The 19,172-nt window shown below is 44.1% G+C and overlaps 1 protein-coding gene across 1 annotated transcript in view; it reads left to right on the top strand.

Annotated features, from left to right (window-relative positions):
- Positions 1 to 6,992: 6,992 nt before the first annotated feature.
- The window catches only part of LOC121847759 (protein numb homolog), a 122,317-nt gene continuing 110,137 nt past the window's right edge, over positions 6,993 to 19,172 (top strand). Inside the window, 1 exon segment of the mRNA XM_042330368.1 lies at positions 6,993 to 7,331. The gene's annotated coding sequence lies outside the window, so the exon portion shown is untranslated.

Here is a 19,172-nt window from a genome sequence, read left to right as displayed (position 1 = left end):
CAGAGGTCAGAGGTCGTACCTGTACAGCACAGGAGATTGGTTGGTGGCACCTTAATTGGGGAGAACGAGCTTGAGGTAATAACAGGAGTGGAATGAACGGAATGGAATCAATACGTCAAACACCTGGTTTCCATGGTTTCCATGGTTTCCATGGTATCCAGATGTTTTGCTGCCATTCCATCTGCTCTGTCATGGCTCTTCTTACTGTTCTCCTCTCAGCAGCCTCCCGTGCTGGACAGTACCTCCATCCTCTAAGATGGCGTGATTTCTCCTGCTGTAGGATATCCAAGCTTTTCACTCAAATCTCTTCTTAATCTTTTTCTGTCAACGAACCCTTGACAACAAATTGCTAAAGTAGGAATGATGATATTTTTTTTATTTTCCTCTTAGAAGAAAAAGGTGTGGATATTGTATAAAAATGCACCTGAATACACCTACTGCTAACACTCTGACCCCAAGTCAGTTCTGAATGTGTCTTGTTGCATCGGTCTGGGACAGATATGCAGATCGTAGACCACGGAAGTCCAACTGATTTCAACAGAGTTTATTTGACTGAATAGCTGTTTGTTTAAGTGCCATGCAAAGCATTTTCAGGAACATTATTTATTGTTTTGCATGGTCAAGCCCCATGGTCAAGCCCCATGGTCAAGCTCCATGGTCAAGCCCCATGGTCAAGCCCCATGGTCAAGCCCCATGGTCAAGCTCCATGGTCAAGCCCCATGGTCAAGCCCCATGGAATGTTATGTTTATTTTAATGTAAATATTCTAAGCTAAAATGTGCTTGTATTTTGTGTAAAGTTAAAGTAGCATCTATATGTTGTTTGAGAAATAAATCATGATGCCACTATGGTGTGTTGTCTGTTCTCCGTGCATTATCATAGCCCGGGTACCAGTCTGTTCTCCGTGCATTATCATAGCCCGGGTACCAGTCTGTTCTCCGTGCATTATCATAGCCCGGGTACCAGTCTGTTCTCCGTGCATTATCATAGCCCGGGTACCAGTCTGTTCTCCGTGCATTATCATAGCCCGGGTACCAGTCTGTTTGTGCCTTTCATGCCACTCCTTGTCCTGACAAGGGTACAAACAGACTGGTACCCGGGCTATGATAATGCACGGAGAACAGACTGGTACCCGGGCTATGATAATCACTTGACAAATGCTGCAATGCATTTTCACCCAAATGGTCAGTGATGGAAAAAAGTACCCAATTTAATACCTGAGTAAAAGTAAAGATCCCTTAATAGAAAATGACTCAAGTAAAAATGAAAGTCACCCAGTAAAATATTACTTGAGTAAAAGTCAAAAATTATTTGGTTTTAAATAACCTTAAGTAACAAAAGCACATAAATAAATATATACAGTGGGGCAAAAAAGTATTTAGTCACCCACCAATTGTTCTCCCACTTAAAGTAGTGCACTATATAGGGAATAGGGTACCATTTAAAGTAGTGCACTATATAGGGAATAGGGTACCATTTAAAGTAGTGCACTATATAGGGAATAGGGTACCATTTAAAGTAGTGCACTATATAGGGAATAGGGTACCATTTAAAGTAGTGCACTATATAGGGAATAGGGTACCATTTAAAGTAGTGCACTATATAGGAAATAGGGTACCATTTAAAGTAGTGCACTATATAGGGAATAGGGTACCATTTAAAGTAGTGAACTATATAGGGAATAGGGTACCATTTAAAGTAGTGCACTATATAGGGAATAGGGTACCATTTAAAGTAGTGCACTATATAGGGAATAGGGTACCATTTAAAGTAGTGCACTATATAGGAAATAGGGTACCATTTAAAGTAGTGCACTATATAGGGAATAGGGTACCATTTAAAGTAGTGAACTACATAGGGAATAGGGTACCATTTAAAGTAGTGCACTACATAGGGAATAGGGTACCATTTGGAAGGCATTAATACATGTTCTTTATGTCAGAGATACTATATGTGTCCGAGAGGGGAGCATTGACTGTGAAGTCTTTCAGACCGTGAGAACCTGTCGACTGTAACACAACGTGACACCACTAGAGGGCAGGCTAACCACATAAATAGATCAACTAGGCACCATATCGCCCTTCACGTGTGGCCTGTGTCTGAGGTGGGTTGGTTTTTAAATGTGTCTCTGTGATCTTTCAGGAAGAGAAGGACCAGTGTAATGCTGCAGCGTTCGGCACACGTCTACATTTAGAATCTGACCTAGTTGACCTTTTGACATGACCTCTCTCTCTCTCTCTTTTACTGTCATCCTCTCTCTCTCTCTCTTTTACTGTCATCCTCTCTCTCTATCAGTTCAATAAAGTCAGAACAAGACAGTAAATGTATATTTTTAAAAGTCTAGAAGGGCTACCCTCTACTTCCTCAAACCTGTGTCATGGAGGAGGAAATGACCATTCTCTGGCCTCAACAGAAGCCCTAAATGCTGCTACACACCACAGGAGTCTGGTGGCCCCTTGAATTGGGAGAAGACGGGCTCGTGGTAATGACTGGAGCGGAATCAGTGGAATGGGATCTAATACGTGGTTTCCATGGTTTCCAGGTGTTTGATGCCATTCCATTCGCTCCGTTCCGGCCGTTATCATGAGCCCGTCCTTCAGCAGAGTGTCTCTGTTTGTGTAGAGTGTGTAACAGCCTTAGCAACCATTGGTTGAACAAGCTGAGCAACAACGAGAGGTCCGGCCCCTGTGGAGATAGGTTGAGAGGTAGAAACACGCCCAAGATGGAAGACGGTTAAGAGTTGACATCATTCACTGCTTTGTTTCACTGACAGTTTGTTACCGGTGGTCATCAGAAATCTTCTTTCCTGAGCCAGACAGGATGGCGTTGTTGTTGTTTGTGTACGTGCACACCAGTAAGTGTGTGTTTATTTTCTGCAAGTATGAAGACAGGTAGACAGGTTCACAGATTGACAGGTAGACAGGTAGACAGTTAGACAGGTAGACAGGTTGGCAGGTAGACAGGTTGGCAGGCAGACAGGTAGACAGGTAGACAGGTTCACAGATTGACAGGTAGGCAGGTAGACAGGTTGACAGGTACAGGTAGGCAGATTGACAGGTAGACAGGTAGACAGATTGACAGATTGACAGGTAGACAGGTTGGCAGGTTGACAGGTACAGGTAGACAGATTGACAGGTAGACAGGTAGACAGATTGACAGGTAGACAGATTGACAGGTAGACAGGTTGGCAGGTAGACAGGTTGACAGGTACAGGTAGACAGGTAGACAGGTAGACAGATTGACAGGTAGACAGATTGACAGGTAGACAGATTGACAGGTAGACAGGTACAGGTAGACAGTTAGTCAGATTGACAGGTACAGGTAGACAGATTGACAGGTAGACAGGTTAGCAGGTAGACAGGTTGGCAGGTAGACAGATTGACAGGTTGACGGGTACAGGTAGACAGGTTGACAGGTTGACAGGTAGACAGTTAGACAGGTAGACAGTTAGACAGGTAGACAGATTGACAGGTTGACAGGTAGACATGTTGACAGTTAGACAGTTAGACAGATTGACAGGTAGACAGATTGACATGTTGACATGTAGACAGGTAGACAGGTACAGGTAGACAGGTAGACAGGTACAGGTAGACAGGTAGACAGGTACAGGTAGACAGGTAGACAGGTTGACAGGTTGACAGGTAGACAGGTACAGGTAGACAGTTAGACAGGTACAGGTAGACAGTTAGACAGGTAGACAGATTGACATGTTGACAGGTAGACAGGTAGACAGGTACAGGTAGACAGTTAGACAGGTTGACAGGTAGACAGGTACAGGTAGACAGTTAGACAGGTACAGGTAGACAGGTTGACAGGTAGACAGGTACAGGTAGACAGTTAGACAGGTACAGGTAGACAGTTAGACAGGTACAGGTAGACAGGTAGACAGGTACAGGTAGACAGTTAGACAGATTGACAGGTTGACAGGTAGACAGTTAGACAGGTACAGGTAGACAGTTAGACAGTTAGACAGGTACAGGTAGACAGGTAGACAGGTACAGGTAGACAGTTAGACAGGTACAGGTAGACAGTTAGACAGGTACAGGTAGACAGTTAGACAGGTAGACAGGTTGAAAGAGGGTGAGGGAGATTAAGATACATGTTTCTAAAGCACAACAGGCTTGACAACATTGCCAAGAAGCAGAGCCTAGTTTCTCCAAGAAGTCTATCTGCACCGCAGTCCAACATACAGCTGCCTGCCTGCTGTCCAAAACCCTGTTTCATCCCCAGGACCTACAGCTATGTGTGGAATTCAGCTGATACTGATAAACTACTGGTCTTTAAAGGGCCAATCTGCTGTTCGAAACCCTGTTTCATCCCCAGGACCTACAGCTATGTGTGGAATTCAGCTGATACTGATAAACTACTGGTCTTTAAAGGGCCAATCTGCTGTTCGAAAAATAACAATAACGGTCATCCCACCACTGTTTTGGTAAACAGCCGAGGGATCCGGCTGTAGGAATAAAACCATTCTTAACTTAATTAACAGAGCTGTGGATACAAGGACTGACCATCCATGATATCTCAATTATAGTTGTAACCATGTTTTGAGGCTATGCAGTGTTTGTTTACGATTACATTGTTTACAAACAAAGGAGTAAATCAAACTTATATTTGGGGTTCTGAGGCTAAGCTAATGAGACTAAGTTATATTCTTCAATAATCAATGGGTACAGTATATATCGTTAACTTAAAAGTCCAAAAACTGATATAGCAATCGCAGATTTCCCCTTGAAAGGAGTCAGTTCTCATCAGAATGAACGGGGGCTGGGGGGAGCCACAGGACAGAATGGATACATCAGGGAAGGAACCACAACAAAGGGTCCACAGTTGTACTCTCCCTCTTCTTCTGGACTTAGTATCATTTTAGCCCAAGACCAAGGACTGACATGCTATTGTTGTTGACCATGCATACGCAGTGCTGTTCAGAATCAAACGCTGAAGAAATACAGTTCAGAAATCCCAAAACTACAATATATTGAATAGGACTGTGTCTGAATGGGACAGTAAGAGCAACCAGTTAGGAGATGGATGAATGGCTGACTAGACAGGAAGTGGAAACTCTGGCTATGTCCTTCTTGCCTTTTGTTGACATTGTTCAGGATACCCAACCTGTTGATCCAGGTGTTCCTTGTCCATCATGAAGAGATGGTGTGTCCCAAAATGGCACCCTACTTCCCTTACACAGTGCACTCCTTTTTGACCAGAGTAGTGCACTATAACTGGAATAGGCTGGCCTATTGATAGATCCGGAGTTATTGAAGGATATTTGGCTTTATGCTTCCCTGTATTGACAAGTGAATGATTGCATAGGTAAAGGACCCCTCTGTGCTCGTCTCGGTATATCCCAGACCAACGTTGGAACATTGTTATTGTGGGAGACCATGCGTCTGCCTATGGATATTACATTCAGGTCTATGAAGCTTTAATCTATTGAAAATCCTATTGGATACAGATTTGATAGACATTTATCAAAGTCCACACCACAAAAGTAACCGGTTGTTAGGTCAATCCCCTTTTCATCTGTCTATCATTTTATTTTGATTTGAAATCAATCAATCACCTTGAATTTCACTGGAAACTTGCAGAGCATTACCCAATGGATAAGGACAAAAAGAGCTGAAAGAGAGAGTAGAGATGAGATGGTGGTGGAGGTCCCACAGTCTGCACTGAATGCCATGGATCCCAACACGCCAGCAGTGGAGATGAGATGGTAGTGGAGGTCCCACAGTCTGCACTGAATGCCATGGATCCCAACATGCCAGCAGTGGAGATGAGATGGTAGTGGAGGTCCCACAGTCTGCACTGAATGCCATGGATCCCAACGCGCCAGCAGTGGAGATGAGATGGTAGTGGAGGTCCCACAGTCTGCACTGAATGCCATGGATCCCAACACGCTAGCAGTGGAGATGAGATGGTAGTGGAGGTCCCACAGTCTGCACTGAATGCCATGGATCCCAACACGCCAGCAGTGGAGATGAGATGGTAGTGGAGGTCCCACAGTCTGCACTGAATGCCATGGATCCCAACACGCCAGCAGTGGAGAAGGTGGACAATGTTGCATTTTATAGCGCAAGTAATAAATTGCACTCGTCAAACTAATAAAACATCTAAGATGCTTGACATCATTGTAAAGGCGGCAAAAAGATTTCTGGATCTCCAGGACTTTACAGCCTAAATGTTACAGCGAGTCCTGAATGAAGAGGTTCCCCCCTCCCAGGTTCCGGAGCCTGTGTTGGGATCTGAATAGACATTTAAATCTGACTGAAGGACTACAGTTTTTTGTTCGTTTTTTGTTTGAAATTTAGGATAGTATTGTGAATTTGGTTTGTGTTTTTTGTTTTTGGTAATTAGTATGAATTTGTTCATCCAAAACAATTTTTGTTTTGGGGGTATTTTTCACTACCCCGTACAGTAGGTGGTGGCAAAATACACCTTATGAGTGTCGTCTGCCAATAAACCTCAAAGAAGAACAAGAAGCATAGATAAGGACAGGGGCGGTCAGTTACCAGGGGTGGTTGAATCAGGGATTCAGGGAGAGGCATGTGAAACTAATAGAGTTCTCACAGTATGAGTCATAATACCCATGGAACCTAGCGGTCAAACAGGGAAATGGTCCCAATTGTTTTTCCACCATTCATTTTTTCCCCATTGGGGATTTTAGAAACACTTAAAATATGGGCTTTGAGATGTTGTGATAACCGTGTAAATCACTCTAGGACAAGGTGACTTTTATCAGTATATTTGCCTGTAATGTTAATTAATTAGCACTTTTGAATCTAAGAGTAAATAGAGCCGACTATATTGATAAAAGTCACCTTGTCCAAGACAGATTTACATGTTATGTCAAAACGTCACCCAGCCTACACTAAACACAGATCTTATTTTAATTGTTTCTAAAAAAAAAAAATCCCAATGGTGAAAAACGATTGGAACCATTTCCTTGTTTGACCGCTATGTTTGATGGGTATTATGACGCCTCCACCGTGGAGCTCTACGAGTTATTCTGCTCTCTGGTAAACGAGAGCACTGTGGAATCCGAGTAGATAGCGCAGAGAGTGAAAACATTTTTTGTTTGTTTGTTCAACCTTAATAAACTTTTATGTTATGAATTTCTCCCTGACCAAGATGGCTACCATTTTCAACCTATAAACAGAACTTTGAATAGTTTATGACATAGCCGACCCGTACGGTGGAAGTCTTTAGCAGGATAGGCTTCATTTCCAATAAACACTGCATCTGGAATTTACATTTATATCGACCAGCTGAGAGAAAGAAAGATAAAAAGGTGATCAAATTTGACTGACTTCTGGATCGGGTCGCTGGTCACAGGTAAGGTGACAAGTTAGCTATTTTAAAACAAATTCTAATTAATGTTTGTCATTTAATAAATAAAATATGTTTTAGCTGTGGTGTTTCCACAGCTCTCGACGTTGGCTATCCAGCCAATGCTAACTAGCTAGCTAGCTGACAACATTAAGACCCGAATGAACTGTACTGTAGCTGAAACTAATACACTATATGAGCATACAGTCAACGAACTATAAATACATTTAAAAAAAAAAATGTTTACCAGTGAATAAGACATTTTAAACAGCTTCTTATTTGTTTTGTTTTGGGTTATTTTTGACGGCTAGCTGCTAGCTAACCAGCTAGCTAACTTTGCTACTGGGTTGACAGCGCTAGCTAGTTGGCTACTGAATATAGCTAACGTTATAACTAGTAGGTGGATTCACATCGTTAGACTAATATACCATTTGATTTAAATGATATCTAGTAGAGATAGCTAACTAGCTAACGAGGTAGTTTTTAAATGTGAAATGCGTAACATATGGACTGAAAACCCCACTTCCTTACTGCGTAACGTTAAGTCTCCAAAGCCAGTGGCGACTTAACGTTAACTATTTTAGTTAGTTGGTTACTGTTAACTCTCTCAATGAACTAACTAGCTAGACAACTAGCTAACATGCTTGAAGTCTGTTTTACAACCATGGCTGTCTGTTCTTCATGGTTGTGGTTCTGCTTTAACCTAGTTCTGTTAACCCTCCTTAACATGATACATGGCCAGGATCCTTCCTTTTTTGGGTTGTCTTTTTTTTTTAACGTTGATTGTCAAATATGTAAGAAAGATCATTCTTAGGATGAAACTGAATGTGTGAGTAAAGACCTTGTTCTGACAGGAAATCCTGCAAGTTTACGCAGATGTCACCTTACATTTCCACTCATGTGTAGGAACTGACTACTCTGATTCTGATTTTCCAACTCCATGATGATCATGACACCCACCTGCCTCGAAGCCAGGTAGGGTTGGCAGGGCGGAGAGAGAGTGAAACTCAACAAGTTGCCTGGCATGTGTAATTTCTCAATTAGTCATCGTCACATAGATTCTGTGTTGCAATTCCAACAGCTCCTGTTAAATTGAATGATTAAAAAAATCTGTCCTCGCTGAGATTCTCAGTGGTCTTCCCGTCAAATACAATAGCGAAGAATGTGATCCGACTGACACGGCCACAACACCTCTATCCATCTCCTGACTCGCACACCTCCTCCTGAAACATTTCCCACAGAGATTTAGGTTTGTGATGGTGGTGTATCTGCATGACTTACACCAGAAGTCTTGCTAGTAGCAACCACCTTTTCCCTAGTCTGATAGGTACACTGCCCTTTTCCTAGTCTGATAGACACTGCCTTTTCCCTAGACTGCTAGGTACACTGCCTTTTCCCTAGACTGCTAGGTACACTGCCTTTTCCCTAGACTGCTAGGTACACTGCCTTTTCCCTAGACTGCTAGGTACACTGCCTTTTCCCTAGACTGATAGGTACACTGCCTTTTCCCTAGACTGATAGGTACACTGCCTTTTCCTAGTCTGATAGACACCGCCTTTTCCCTAGACTGCTAGGTACACTGCCTTTTCCCTAGACTGATAGGTACACTGCCTTTTCCCTAGTCTGATAGACACCGCCTTTTCCCTAGACTGATAGGTACACTGCCTTTTCCCTAGTCTGATAGACACCGCCTTTTCCCTAGACTGATAGGTACACTGCCTTTTCCCTCGTCTGATAGACACCGCCTTTTCCCTCGTCTGATAGGTACACCGCCTTTTCCCTAGTCTGATAGGTACATCGCCTTTTCCCTAGTCTGATAGGTACACCGCCTTTTCCCTAGACTGATAGGTACACCGCCTTTTCCCTAGTCTGATAGGTACACTGCCTTTTCCCTAGACTGATAGACACTGCCTTTTCCCTAGTCTGATAGGTACATCGCCTTTTCCCTAGTCTGATAGGTACACCGCCTTTTCCCTAGACTGATAGGTACACCGCCTTTTCCCTAGTCTGATAGGTACACTGCCTTTTCCCTAGACTGATAGACACTGCCTTTTCCCTAGTCTGATAGGTACACCGCCTTTTCCCTAGTCTGATAGGTACACCGCCTTTTCCCTAGTCTGATAGGTACACCGCCTTTTCCCTAGACTGATAGGTACACCGCCTTTTCCCTAGTCTGATAGGTACACCGCCTTTTCCCTAGTCTGATAGGTACACCGCCTTTTCCCTAGTCTGATAGGTACACCGCCTTTTCCCTAGTCTGATAGGTACACCGCCTTTTCCCTAGTCTGATAGGTACACCGCCTTTTCCCTAGTCTGATAGGTACACCGCCTTTTCCCTAGTCTGATAGGTACACTGCCCTTTTCCCTAGTCTGATAAGTACACTGCCCTTTTCCCTAGTCTGATAGGTACACTGCCCTTTCCCTAGACTGATAGGTACACTGCCTTTTCCATAGACTGATAGACACTGCCTTTTCCCTAGTCTGATAGGTACACTGCCTTTTCCCTAGACTGATAGGTACACTGCCTTTTCCCTAGACTGATAGGTACACTGCCCTTTCCCTAGACTGATAGACACTGCCGTTTCTCTAGTCTGATAGGTACACTGCCTTTTCCCTAGTCTGATAGGTACACTGCCCTTTCCCTAGACTGATAGACACTGCCGTTTCTCTAGTCTGATAGGTACACTGCCTTTTCCCTAGACTGATAGACACTGCCTTTTCCCTAGTCTGATAGGTACACTGCCTTTTCCCTAGACTGATAGGTACACTGCCTTTTCCCTAGACTGATAGGTACACTGCCTTTTCCCTAGTCTGATAGGTACACTGCCTTTTCCCTAGTCTGATAGGTACACCGCCTTTTCCCTAGTCTGATAGGTACACCGCCTTTTCCCTAGTCTGATAGGTACACCGCCTTTTCCCTAGTCTGATAGGTACACCGCCTTTTCCCTAGTCTGATAGGTACATTGCCTTTTCCCTAGTCTGATAGGTACACTGCCCTTTTCCCTAGTCTAATAGGTACATTGCCTTTTCCCTAGTCTGATAGGTACACTGCCCTTTTCCTGGTCTGATAGGTACACTGCCTTTTCCCTAGACTGATAGACACTGCCTTTTCCCTAGACTGATAGGTACACTGCCTTTTCCCTAGTCTGATAGGTACACTGCCCTTTCCCTAGACTGATAGGTACACTGCCTTTTCCCTAGTCTGTTAACCAGTCCTTTTAGCTCCTTCCACTCCTGTCATTTGCCAAAGACGGGAGTGGAATGTTAGCCGTTCCTTATTGTTTACATTTGAGTCATTTAGCACATGCTCTTATCTTTACAGGAGTAATTTAGTGCCTTGTTCAAGGGTAGACATGTTTTTCTCAGGGCCAAACAGTCTTAACCGCTCAGCTACACCTGTTATGAAGTGATTCAACAGTCACCCCAAACAGATCTATTGAAGCTTGTTACTGTGATGCGATTTGATTGCCCATTAGAAAACTAAACTTATTGATTGGTTTGTGGGTTGCCGTGAGGGGAAGGAAATGATCAACCGGTTTGGTCAGTGTGATGCTCTAGTTAGCAGTGAGGCCCTCTTCTCTCCTGGCTCTCTCTTTTTGGCTTTTCTTGTTCAGAGCAATGACAAACTCTGCTCTTTGAGCAGGTGTTGAGCTGATATCTGTTCAGCCTCAGGAGAATGAATGTGTGTTAATTCTTTGTACCAAAGCCTTGGTTCTGACAGGCAGCAGTATGACAGAGGAGCGAGACTCAGTCTATGGCTGTTCCAAACGGCACATGATTCCCTATTTAGTGCACTACTTTTGGCCAGGCCCTGAGCCATTGGGCTCCCGAGTGGCTCAGCGGTCTAAGGCACTGCATCTCAGTGGTAGAGGCGTCACTACAGTCCCTGGTTCGAATCCGGCCGTGATTGCGAGTCCAATAGGGCGGTGTACAATCGGCCCGGTGTCGTTCGGGTTTAGCCGCGGTAGGCCGTCCGGGTTTAGCCGCGGTAGGCCGTCATTGTAAATAAGAATTTGTTCTTTAACTGACATGCCTAGTTATATAAATAAAAATATATTAAAACAATTTGGGACTCGGTTATGTCTGCGGTGTGTGGATAGCTTAGTGAGACTAAACTGCTGCTGGGTTGCTCTGTGTGTGGAGGGCTTTTCCTGGCGACCGTTCATCCACGTGACTGATCAGTGACAACGTTTAGATGCACACCAATATCCCGTTACTATTCAGGGACAGTCGAGTATTCTGTTTTTGAGTTGACGCATAATAAACATCATATCCCGTTTTTACAATAAACCCCATTCGGGAAAGCTTGTGTCCCGGTTATTTGAAACTAGGATAAGATGTCTGGGATATGCTGATCTTAGACGGGATACTGTGACATCTTATCCCTTCCTGACTGGGAAGATCTCCCTCCAAGCATTAAAACTCATGGCATCTGATTCCGTCTCGCCTGCATTAAAAACAAAATATCGATCCAGGTTTGGACGTGACAGGAGAGAGAAGAGGTGCGCCCACTGTCGTCCCGCGCCCCCCCATGACTTTGAGAAGCTCTGACGTGACAGGAGAGAGAAGAGGTGCTCACACTGTTGTCGTCGTCCCCCTTGACTTTGTGAAGCTCTGACGTGACAAGAGAGAGAAGAGGTGCTCACACTGTCGTCCCCCCTTGACTTTGTGAAGCTCTGACGTGACAGGAGAGAGAAGAGGTGCTCACACTGTCGTCCTGCGCCCCCCTTGACTTTGTGAAGCTCTGACGTGACATGCATTAAGAAAAATTATGTCAGACTAATTTGCAATTGACTGTCTTTAGTATATGACGGCGAGTTGAGAATCCAATCAGAAATACTGTTAGAATGAAGAAACAATTCACTGCCGTAGCCCCAATGTTGGGGTTCGTGATCATTTTTCAGATATCAAAATTGGGGTCGGGGGGTGGGGGGCAGAAGTTTTGGGAACACCTGTACTATTCATTTGAAACCGTATGAATTTAAATGAGGAATATTCTGCTTTTTTGTGGATACAGCGGATACTGGTGATATCAAAGGTGCATGTAGACAAGTTACCCACTTAATAAGACCTTAAGTGGGATATGAGCTACTGTCTGGACTACTGTGTGCATTTACAGTGTCAGTTCTAGACTGACAGATAGACCGACACGGATGAGCTTGGCCGTACTATGTTTCCTCGTTCAGAAATGTGTCCTTTTTTTTTTTAATAGAATATTTGTTCACTCCAATATGCTCGTTCCCGACGAACAAGATCTGGCCTGCATTTGTTTCCTTTCAGGTTGGTCATGTGGAAAGGAAGATCAGTGTCCTGATCTCCAGAGTTCCCATCAGTATTAAATGGGTCTGTGCTCTGATATAATGAGTCGAGGGAAGATCATAAGATGAGCTTTTTACAGTGTAATTCAGTATCTGTCTCATCCCCCTACATGTCCCTTCTCCAGGTGGTTTGACTGTGGTTGAAGACAACATGCGTTTGGTTCTCCACGGGGCTGGTAACATTATTAGCTTACAGTCTGATGAACATGCAAACTGATCACTTAATTATTAAGTCATAACCATCATTAGGGCTGTTCTGTTATTTGGGAAATGTGCATTATTAGGGAATTATACAAAGCAACCTTTTCCAGTTCAACACACGAGGCTAGCAATCCATTTAACTGTTGAGTATAAATTGGGACTAAATCCTACAGCCTCTCTCTCTCTAGTCTGTTTCTCTATTGACTGTCCTGTGTGAATATTTGACGAGGGGGGAGTCGTAGAACAGGGAATATTGGACGAGGGGGGAGTCGTAGAACAGAGAATATTGGACGAGGGGGAGTCGTAGAACAGGGAATATTGGACGAGGGGGAGTCGTAGGACAGAGAATATTGGACGAGGGGGAGTCGTAGGACAGAGAATATTGGACGAGGGGGAGTCGTAGGACAGAGAATATTGGACGAGGGGGAGTAGTAGGACAGAGAATATTGGACGAGGGGGAGTCGTAGGACAGAGAATATTGGACGAGGGGGAGTCGTAGGACAGAGAATATTGGACGAGGGGGAGTCGTAGGACAGAGAATATTGGACGAGGGGAGTCGTAGGACAGAGAATATTGGACGAGGGGGAGTCGTAGGACAGAGAATATTGGACGAGGGGGAGTCGTAGGACAGAGAATATTGGACGAGGGGGGAGTCGTAGGACAGAGAATATTGGACGAGGGGATGTGACGATACCAGTGTCACAATATTTTTTTTCCATGTCAAAAAATAACACCTAGCAGACAGACCTTTTAAAAAAATAACCTGCTGTTTGTCAAATATGGTGTGATGTAGCTTAGAAAATACATGTGACTCTGGGTGACAACATGACGTTTGTTTCCAACGTTAGGACTGTCTTCCTCAAGAAGTTAAATCCACTTGGTTTTATTTCCTTGCCAACGATGGTAACGTCCCGGACCTAACCAGTGGGGAATGGAAAAAAAAAATCAGATTCTCATATGACCCCGTTTTTCAGCACAACTAGCCCAAAATAGGTCTTCTGAAATCACAGAACTAATTTGAGGTTCTTCTGTCCCTGTATGTGCATGTCTTACCGTGGTCATACACAGATCCTTCTAGAATGGTGAGAAATGGAACACGTGAACCACACTATTGGGCACTTCTCAGAGCACAGTCAATCAACAAGGACATCTGTCTCCAGCTGGTTCAATTCAGAACAATTGCATCATTTTGGAGAGGACTGTCCTGTATTCCTATCGACTAGAATTCAGAGATCAGCTCGACCTCTTTGGAACACCTGATCCTCTGTCTCCTGATTGGATGATGACTAGTTCCTAGAGCAGGTCATGAGGCCCGGTGGGGGTAGGTTGATCTCTTCATTTTTCCCTCTGACAGACTCGCAGCTAGAGATTAGGGAAGGAAGGGGCGGCGCCTAAGACTCACTGTGCTGCTGGGGTGGGCGGAGCCTATTCTGTAGAACCTACTCTATATTAACTTAATATAAAACATAAAATCAATTTAGCCTCAAATAAATAATGAAACATGTTCAATTTGGTTTAAATAATGCAAAAACAAAGTGTTGGAGAAGAAAGTAAAAGTGCAATATGTGCCATGTAAAAAAAGCTATCGTTTCAGTTCCTTGCTCAGAACATGAGAACTTATAAAAGCAGGTGGTTCCTTTTAACATGAGACTTCAATATTCCCAGGTAAGAGGTTTTAGGTTGTAGTTAATATAGTATTTATAGGACTAGTGTAACAGTATAGCTTCCGTCCCTCTCCTCGCTCCTACCTGGGCTCGAACCAGGAACACATCGACAACAGCCACCCTCGAAGCAGCGTTACCCATCGCTCCCCTCTGCAAGGGGAATAACTATTCCAAATCTAAAAGCGAGTGATGTTTGAAACTCTATTAGCGCACACCCAGCTAACTAGCTAGCCATTTCACATTGGTTACACCAGCCATTAGGCTGATAGGCTTGAAGTCATAAACAGCGCTGTGCTTGCGAAGAGCTGCTGGCAAAACGCACAAAGTGCTGTTTGAATGAATGCTTACGAGCCTGCTGCTGCTCAGTCAGACTGCTCTATCAAATCAGACTTAAATATAACATAATAACACACAGAAATACGAGCCTTTGGTCATTAATATGATCGAATCCGGAAACTATCATTTCGAAAACAAAACGTTTATTATTTCAGTGAAATAAGGAACCGTTCTGTATTTTATCTAACCGGTGGCATCCATCAGTCTAAATATTCCTGTTACATTGCACAACCTTCAATGTTATGTCATAATTACGTAACATTCTGGCAAATTAGTTCGCAATGAGCCAGGCTGCCCAAACTGTTGCATATACCCTGACTCTGCGTGTAATGAACGCAAGAGAAATGACACATTTTCACCTGGTTAATATTGCCTGCTAAACTCGATTAGTAGTTATAACTAGTGATTATGATTGATTGTTTTTTATAAGAAGTTTAATGCTAGCTAGCAATTTACCTTGGCTTCTACTGCATTCGCGTAACAGGCAGGCTACTCGTGGAGTGCAATGAGAGGCAGGCGGTTAGAGCGTTGGACTAGTTAACTGGGGCGGCAGGGTAGCCTGGTTAGAGTGTTGGACTAGTAACCGAAAGGTTGCAAGTTCGAATCCCCGAGCTGACAAGGTACAAATCTGTCGTTCTGCCCCTGAACAGGCAGTTAACCCACTGTTCCCCGGTAGGCCGTCATTGAAAATAAGAATGTGTTCTTAACTGACTTGCCTGGTTAAATAAAAGGTATACATTTTATTTTTTTATAATTGGAATTCGCCACCCAAATATACCGATTTCCAATTGTTATGAAAACTTGAAATCGCCCCTAATTAATTGGTCGACCTCTACCCTCTGTAGCGCCTTGCGGTCGGACGCCGAGCAGTTTCCGTACCAGGATGCAACCTCCCCGCTGCACCCAGCTCTCGATGGTGCAGCTGTAGAACCTTTCTTGAAGATCCTTTTCATCCTCCACTGTACTGAACTGAACAACCCCCCCCAGTAGGCCTCTCTCTCTTATCAGCTCCAAGCTCAAGGACTGATAGGGATGAATTCATTGTAGTATGTGTACATTTATTGTTTGGAATGACTTTCATCTCGTACTTTACCCTGTGTAGGTCACAAAGGGGTTAAGGTAGTCCCTCATACCTGATTGGCTATACGTACCTTTAAAAAAAAAATAGGCTAACCATTGAACAGGTTTTATGTGTGTTACGTGTCACCCTGGTCCTATCTGCCCTGTTGGTGGTGCCTCCGCTGACGTCACCACGAAGCGTGCATTTTGCCGTAGCTCTTGTTCCCTGGTAACTGCAGCGATTGTCCGGTTATGAGGTGACGATATAGCATTTTGTCCTAGCGCTGTGTTCAGAACAGGGTCGTCACCATACCACTGTGGTGAGAGTACTATACCTGGTATTTCCATGGCAACAAGGAAAACACAAAGCAGACTGAACTCTTGCGTCATTAAAATCTACTGGATGTAAAATATTGTCTGTTGTAGGAAAATAAACATGTGATTCTGGTTGACAGCATTAGGACTGTTTCCCCTCAGGAAATTCAGTCAGCTTCATGTTTTGTTTTCCTTGCCACGATAGAGGTATCGTGACATCCCTAATTCAAAATGATGCTCGGTTGTTCTCCTTTACAACTGGGACCTTGTTTTCTCCTGCTGAAACACACAGTCCCCCGTCAGATTATATATGTTCTTGTTGTGAACTTAATCTCTGTCTGTAATATGACACCGTGATCACCCCTGCCTTTCCCACATCTCTCCACCTGGTCTCTGCCCCTCTCCTCTCTGCCCCGCTCCTCTCCACCTCTCCTCTCTGCCCCTCTCCACCTCTCCTCTCCGCCCCTCTCTCTCTGTGATGGTCATGAGAACTGCTGCTTTAGCTGAGTCACGGTTCTCTGGGCAGCAAGGCTGCTTCTCTCTCCACTTGGACTCAGTCTGTGCTCTGCTCTGGCTATAGGTACTGACCATGGTGTATGTTAAATAACTGTTACAGACAGGTAGGCGGGCAGGCAGGTAAGCGGGCAGGTAGGCGGGCAGGTAGGCGGGCAGGTAGGCGGGGCGGGGAGGCAGGCGGGCAGGTAAGCGGACGGGCGGGCAGGTAAGCGGACGGGCGGGCAGGTAAGCGGACGGGCGGGCAGGTAAGCGGACGGGCGGGCAGGTAAGCGGACGGGCGGGCAGGTAAGCGGACGGGCGGGCAGGTAAGCGGACGGGCGGGCAGGTAAGCAGGCAGACATGTTCTGTCAGATAAAGGCAGTGCAGTAGATATGTGCCCTGTAGGGCTCCCCCCTCCCGAAAAATAATGGGTTGACCGAGAGTCTTCAGTTCTTTTAAACTCTTTCCATATAGACAAGACCTGAGTGTTTTATCAGATTAACTCCTTATTCACTGAGCTTGTCTGATGCTTTAAGCGCACTGTTTGATGAAATAATTAAGACACACAAATGACTAGAGGGAGTCAGAGATCAAGATAAAAACAAATAACGTACTGTTATAATTTGAGTTTTACGTCAACATTTTTCAGAGACGGCCATGTCGGAGTTAATGAATCAATTATACAAGCATCCAATCCGTTTCACTTAGTTTTTACCAGTCAAACTACATAACATAATGGTAGTCCATTTATTTGAAGGGTAAATCTCTATTGATAAACTGGGTAAATCAAGATGTAACCTAGGTCTCTCCACAATACAGGTGAATGCATATTCAATAGGAGTGTGTGCGTTGAGTTTGTTTTGGCTAATTTTCATGGGACTGCAGATGACTGTCTGTTTCTCTTCCTTTTAGGACTTATTTTATTGTGCTGATAAAAAACCTCCTGAATAGAAGTTTATTTTTATAAAATGTGAGTGGTTTCTTTCACTGGTGACAATGTCATTCACAGAGCTACAGTCAGGTCTCGTTCACCGGTGACGATGTCATTCACAGAGCCACAACTCAGCCCAGCCTCCCAGTGGTTCCTCAGGACAGACTAGAGTCAGTATGAGAGAGGAGATGGTTCCTCAGGACAGACTAGAGTCAGTATGAGAGAGGAGATGGTTCAGCAGGACAGACTAGAGTCAGTATGAGAGAGGAGATGGTTCAGCAGGACAGACTAGAGTCAGTATGAGAGAGGAGATAACATGGTATAGTCCAGACTCAGTGCTTCCAACATTGTATCAACTATTCTGGGCCCTCAGAGTTACCCATGCCAGTGAGCTCCAGACAGACACATCTGTATTTGATCAAGGGGATAAGAAGTAATCCGGTATTTCATGATGTTTTCCACTGGATCAGAGCATTGCATTTTTCCCTTTCATCCAGAGGCTCGGTGGTTATCGAAAGGCACCGAGCTGGAGATATTTTACAAATCCATTGAGAACGAGGATAGTTCCTCAATGGATGTAAAAAACAGACTAGACGTGAAGAGAGAATGTACTTTTGAGAAGCTCCCTACAGTTCATTAGTGGTGGCGAGTTTAAGACCGTCAGAAATACTATGACATCACCAAATGGGCACGTTTGCGTGCAGCCTACGTCTGCTTCTAAATCGGGTGCATTGACAGGCTCTCCAAACAAAAGACAATTTCATAAATTGACGAGTCGTAAATGGAAATAAACCAAAGCTAACGGTTCAGTTCCTTGCTCAGAACATGAGAACATATGAAAGCTGGTGGTTCCTTTTAACATGAGACTTCAATATTCCCAGGTAAGAAGTTTTAGGTTGTAGTTATTATAGGAATTATAGGACTATTTCCCTCTATGCCATTTGTATTTCATTAACCTTTGACTATTGGATGTTCTTATAGGCACTTTAGTATTGCCAGCCTGATCTCGGGAGTTGATAGGCTTGAAGTCATTTACAGCGCTGTGCTTCAAGCATTGCTAAGAGCTGCTGGTAAACGCAGTAAAGTTTGAATGAATGCTTACGAGCCTGCTGCTGCCTTCCACCGCTCAGTCAGACTGCTCTATCAAATATCAAATCATAGACTTTATTATAGTATGATAAACACAAATACGAGCCTTTGGTCATTAATATTGTCAAATGGGAAACGATCATTTCGAAAAACAAAACGTTTATTCTGTCAGTGAAATACGGAACTATTCCGGTATTTTACAGAACGGGTGGAAACCCTAGTATCCTGACTACACAGCGTGCGCAAGCATTGCAAAATACATTTTGGAATCTATATTATTAAATTATTGCGCTTGTGCATGTCAACGAGCGTCTGCGTTGCCAAGGGCTAAAATAGAAGTCAGTTCTATTTGTGATGCAGATCGCTCTGCAAGTCATGCCTCTCCCATCTCCTCATTGGTTATACCCACATGGGTGATTGAAAGAATAACTGTGTTGCC

This window comes from Oncorhynchus tshawytscha, linkage group LG11 (genome assembly GCF_018296145.1).
Source record: "Oncorhynchus tshawytscha isolate Ot180627B linkage group LG11, Otsh_v2.0, whole genome shotgun sequence".
Taxonomy (NCBI): domain Eukaryota; kingdom Metazoa; phylum Chordata; class Actinopteri; order Salmoniformes; family Salmonidae; genus Oncorhynchus; species Oncorhynchus tshawytscha.
Note: the sequence above shows the minus strand (reverse complement) of the source record. Positions and strands in the feature narration are given on the sequence as shown.